Source organism: Ixodes scapularis, unplaced genomic scaffold (genome assembly GCF_016920785.2).
Source record: "Ixodes scapularis isolate PalLabHiFi unplaced genomic scaffold, ASM1692078v2 PGA_scaffold0__279_contigs__length_252992795, whole genome shotgun sequence".
In the NCBI taxonomy this organism is placed as follows: domain Eukaryota; kingdom Metazoa; phylum Arthropoda; class Arachnida; order Ixodida; family Ixodidae; genus Ixodes; species Ixodes scapularis.
Genome location: NW_024609835.1, coordinates 121,097,549 through 121,103,732, shown reverse-complemented (window position 1 = coordinate 121,103,732; position 6,184 = coordinate 121,097,549).

Genomic DNA, 6,184 nt, shown 5'->3' with positions numbered 1-6,184 from the left:
GCATGCAATTATGACCTAAACTTGATATTTATTTTCGTCTAAGTTGTTTGAGGTATCGCATTTAAATTAACACCACAGACAGTACATATTATTGCCATCTGCAGAATACAAAATAATATATTTATTGTTTTTTCACATTAAGGAATAAATTAACTCATGGGTGAAGATTTCTAGTGTGTTCAAGTTCAGCACGTCATTAAAACAAAACTTTTTTTTTTTTTCCGCTTCACGTTCCTGGGAAGTGTTTCTTTTAGCCTGTACACATATTGGTAAAAGAAACTTGTTTCGAAGTTCTGAACCTCTGAATATGCAAGAATAGAACACTTCCGACGAATTCTTGATAGTTTTTTTTTCTCCTGCTTTTTATTCCCGCATTTATTCTTTTTTTTTTTTTTCTTTTGTTACTATCGGCACAGGTGTTTAGGTCGAAAAGACAGCTTTGAACTTCCGAACCACAAAGCATGTGACGAGCAGTGCCTCCTGTCAACGAGTTTCTAACAATGACCATCTACGCAACCTTTTATGCAGTGAAGAGCGACATTAGCTATACATATACATAAATAATTTCAGATTAAAATAAGCTCGACCACGCCCTCTTTCCCCGTATTGTTTTTTTTAACAGTCCGAAATACCTGCAAGGGGGAGAGGGAGGCTGAAACCCCCCTCCCCCCCCCCCCCCCCCCCCCGCTACCCTCTTTCCCCCCGTTTTTCCTCTTCCGACGCCACTTGTATGGTAGAACACTCCTCGACCTCGAGTTGTGTTGGCTTTCCTGCTTTTTGCGAGGCGATTCCTCCATCCCAGAAAATAAACCTCCAGGACAATTATAAACTTCACCGGATCGGATTACTACCAGCGTGCAAGGGGTAGCGAGCTAGTTTGCCAGGTCGCTTCAAGGTTTTTCTGAGCCTCAACCTCCTGCTCGCCCCTGGCCGTTTCGAACTGGAAGAGTCTCGTAAAATAGTGCGTTCGTGCAATCACTACTGCGTGATGCAGGTTAAAGGCCCCCCCCCCCCCCCCCCCCCCCCCCCGGGGGCTGGCGGTCACAATTCTGCAATGGAAAATATTCTAGCACGTCCGGGACACTCGTCGTCTCATTTAATTGCCTGACCAACTTCGAGGAATCTAGATATGACACCCTAACTTTTCTAAACTTGATTTTGTGAAAACCAGTGAGTCGTGAAAACGTTATTTGAAACTGAAACTGTGGAGAAACTTGAAAATCGGACTTCGAACTTTGAAAACTTGGATTAGGAAGCAATTCAAAATCTTCAAAGTTGTTTTTTTTTTTTTTTTTTTTTAATTTAGCGTTAAAAGAGACTTGAAACCTTCGAACCTTTCGAACTTTATGCAAAAAGAAATTCGAAAACTTCGAATTGTTCGAACTTCATGTCTATAAAAATTCGAAGCGTTCGAAGTTTTCGAAGTCTTTTTACAAAGAATTTCGAAATCTTCGAATTTATCGAACCTGAAGTAAAAAAATATTCGAAATATTCGAATTCGAAATTTTAGAAACCGTGAAAGCTTCGAAATTTTCGAATTCGAAACTCTGCTGTGGACAAAAGTTGCGAATTTTTCGAAATCGAACCTTGATCGGTACGAAAATATCGAAATTTTTCGAAATCGAGCCTCAGTTCGCTTCGCAAATATCGAAACCTTTCGAAATCGAACCTGGGGTGGTTCGCGACATCCCTAGAAGGAACAGGGAGAGACAAGAACGTCTCAGACTCAGCTAACGGTTATTTAAAACGCACAGCGAAACAGACGGGACGGAAGAAAGGAGACAAGCAACCGCCGAACTTACAACTGAAGTTTTAATCGTCAAGGTGCAGCCTATATACACAATCAAATAAAGGAAACAGACCACTGAAACCCGCACAATCATCGCGCATGCTGTCGTGGTGAAAGAAAATCTAATTCTTTAACCGACAAAAGAACTGACGGGGCACTGACACACTCTTCCCCCAAGAGCGCTATGGCCTCTGCCTCTATAATCTCCCTGGTCAAGGCATTGGCACTTCCTTCAATGACAGTACTTTTTTTTTTTTAATTCCGCTTCACAGCCACAATCATGACAATGAATGCCGAAGTGGTCTGATACTACCCTGTTTACATTGTAACAATACTCTCTTAACCTATCATTGAGGAATGTGCCCGTCTGATCTGCGTACTATTTACCACAGGATAGTGGAATGGAGTAAACAACTTTCTCTGTTCAATGAACAAACCAATTTCGGTGCTTTTTTTTGTGCACTCCAGAGGCCTCCCGGTAGACTGAATAACAGTTTTGCAAAGCTTAGACAACTTGTTTGGGGCGCGATGATTGCGCTATGATTGTGCGAGTTTCAGTGGGGTGTTATCCGCTTTGCGTGTTTTATTAGTTTGATCGTGTATATAGGCTGCGCCTTGACAATTAAAACTTCACTTGTAAGTTCAGCGGTTGTTTGTCTCCTATTTTCGTTCCGTCTGTTTCGCTGTACGTTTTAAATAATAATGTCTTACGAACAGGCTTAAGCTTCATTCTGATCAGCTTACGGGTTTATTTCTCAAGCATCCCATATATGCCCACACAGACACTGTTTCAACAAAGAAAATCTCATGCAAGAAATGTTTCAAAAGCCGGGATTCATGAATAAAAAACAAATACCTCCGACTTATATAACAATATCAAAAATTTATAAGTAGACGTTTTGTCTCCTATGCTGGAGACATCATCAGTGCAGCCTAAGAAGAACCCGACTAGCTACCAGCCAGCAAACGCTTGCTTTGTCCTTCTCTTCATCCCTAGCGCTGATTCCGACGATTTCTTCGTCCATGGCATACAGGAGACATGATCATCGTCGGGAGACGTTCTAGTTGTTGTTCTTGTTGTAATTTCAGTTCATCAGTTCTTGGAAATGCGGTGCTGAGTATTCAGAAGCTCTTCATCAGGCACTTGCTTCTTAATTATCATGTTTTCTTTGCACCTCCTTTTTTATCAGGGAGGTTTTCTAATGATAACGTAAAGTAAGCTGCTGCAAAATTACTTAACGCCTCAATTGGCTCTAGAAAGTAACCCACCGGGGCTTGGTAATTATTTAGAGTAAATTGTGGAATCTGAAGTGCTATGATGTTTTATTCGAAAGATCTCCAAGTCTGAAATATTATCATAATTAATAAAAAAAAGCAACATATGTAGCCGTTCATCGAAGTTATTTGTTTGGTTTTTAGAACGGCTGGTTGTTGTCACAGTCGTAGGGCGTTCGGGCGTTCGTTTCTATTATTTTAAACGACATTTAAACGTAGCAGAACAATATAATAATATTGTTGCGGCGGTGCTGCGAATGAGAAGTCGACAAAAAGGAGGACAGGAAGAAGGTGCGAGAAAAAGGTCGGATGGCGATGAACGTTGAACACCGAACTCTGAGATTTTAAACCGCCTTGATTTTCCTAACAATTGGTGTCGGAAGTGGGATCATGGAAGATCCCAACACCTCTCAGCCTGACCTAATCATGACAGCTATCGGCGCGCTACAAGCTTCGTTGGCCAGCTTGCGAGAGGAGCAGAATCGTCACCGAGACGAAGACCGGCGAGCTTTAGCAGAGCTACGTCGGGAAGTTTACGCGCAACTCCAGCATCATCCTGGGACCGGGTCATCACGCCAATCCACGGGACCTCGAGGAGCGCTGCACCCACCATCTCGGTCCGGCGACACTACTGAAGGTACGAGCGAAGGCGGCACTGCTAGCGCGGCAGATCTCTCTTTGCAAGCCCCAGCAGAAACCAAAAATGATACCAGACAGCAGATACTACCTTCGGGGGATGCTAACGAACAGCTGGCTTTGGCTTCGCAGAAGATGATTGTCAAGCTCGACACATATGATGGACGCAGCCCCTGAAATGCCTTTCAAGTGCATTTTGATCTCGTCGCGGACTTAAACGATTGGACTACCGCATCGCGAGGAGCGTTCGTGGCATCTACACTCCGAGGACCAGCTTTGGAGCTGCTTCAGAACCTTCCTCCTGGAAACCAGCGGGACTACAAGGCGCATGAGGAAGCACTCGAAGGGCGCTTCGGTGAGCACTGAGAAGCACCTCGGGCGGCTCTACCACGCCACTCTCTGAACGCGGATACAAGTACGAAACGAATCGTTGTCTGAACTGGCCATTGACGTCGAGGGGCTTACGCGACTCTCGTATCAAGGCTGCACAACTGCGAGACTGGACTCTGTGGCTGTGGTACACTTCTTAGACGCAATCAGAGACACCGAAGTACAACAGTTTGTCCGCCTGTCGTCACCTGCCTGCATGTGTGACGCTGTTGCACGAGCTATGGAGGTGGAGGCAACGACGAGGGCAGTAAGAGCCACCCGGCGGGTCACAGTGCCAGGTGGTTATCAGCCAGGCACGTCGTCTGGTTTACATCCAGTGCCGCCTCTCAGCAAGGATCGGCAAACTATTCACGAGGCAACAGGGATGCCACCACATCGGAGGCCATCTCGAACATGCTGGCGCTGCGGCCAAAAAGGCCACATCCAGAGATATTGCAGCTGGCGTAGTAAAGGAGAAAAAAGCTATTCCACTCCGGAAAACTAATTCCAGCCGAGCTTACCGGCCAAATCTCGGCTGAGAAAGAAAAGAGAGAGCCGGTCCCAACGCTGCAAGTTCAAAAGTTACGAGCTGACAAAGAGGGGCTTTTTGTGGATGGGGAAATACAAGGAGTACCATGTAAGATGATTGTTGACACCGGAGCAAACGCCACAATCGTAAGAACAGATGTATATGAACGAATAAAGACACCCGTAAAATCATACAAACGCCTTTCTGGGTGCTCACTGCGCACTGTCACAGGAGAAACAGCGCCAATCACGGAGTCATGTGAACTTACATTTCTTTTTGGCACGCAAAAGTTTGTGCAAGCTGTCTTTGTGGCTGGAATATTTAAGGAATGCATCCTTGGACTCGATTTTCCACAGGCGAATGGCTGTTCACTGGATCTCAAAAGTCACACATTGAACGTAAGTGACGAACACGTCATCTTGTACAGTCAACGAGCAATTTTAGAAAACGGCGGGGGATTCCTTCTATGCTCCAAGTCCACTTTGATTTCTCCACAAAGCGAAAACGTTATCTGGGTGACGGATGGCAATAACTGCTCGGATAGTATTGTGGTCGCTGGTGGAGACGCCACGTGCGATACTGTTCCAGGAATCATTATAGCAAGAACGCTAATAGATTTCGGCAACGAAAAGGTTTCTATTCGCTTTGCCAACCTAACGGATAAACCTATCCACCTGAAGAAGGGGTGTCGCATTGCGAAGTGATCCCGTGCTGTGAGCTTTACTCCCCCACGAAAGGATCTTGTTCATATGACGCAAGAGAAATGGCCGGCTTCCTTGCTGGATATAGCAGACCTCTCCAAATGCCACCCTGATCAAGCACAACAAGCACATCTCCTGAGTTTACTCAACGAATACAGATATGTGTTTGCTTCTTCTTTGGATACCGGACGGACAGGTGCTGCTCAACACCGCATCGATACAGGAAATGCAGCTCCGATTAAGAAACATCCCCGAAGAATTCAGCTGGCAAAACGTAACGAAGTCGGCCAGATGATCCAAGATATGCAACAACAATATGTTATTGAGCCTTCATCGAGCCCGTGGGTGTCGCCGGTTGTCTTGGTAAAGAAAAAAGATGGCAGCACGAAGTTCTGCGTTGACTACCGACGATTGAACGATGTCACCAAGAAGGACTCCTTTCCACTCCCTAGGATTGATGACACATTCGACGCGATTGCGGGGTCTTCCCGGTTTTCCACATTAGACCTCAGGACCGGATACTGGCAAGTTGAAATGGATTCAAGAGACCGCGAGAAGACGGAATTCTCTACTGGAGATGGTCTGTGGCAATTCAAAGTAATGCCATCTGGCCTTTGTAATGCCCCTGCAACGTTTGAGCGTCTCATGGACCAGGTCCTAAAGGGCCTGCCGGTCGACTCTGCTTGGTTTATCTGGACGATATACTTGTGCATGGCAAAGCTTTCCAGGGGGCACTTTGTAATTTGTCATTCGTATTTGACCGTCTGAGAAAGGCAAACTTGAACCTAAATGCCAAGAAATGCGTTCTATTTCAAAAGAGAGTGTATTATCTCGGTCACATCGTCCCTGAAAAAGGAATGGAGACGAACCCTGAGAAGACAGAGT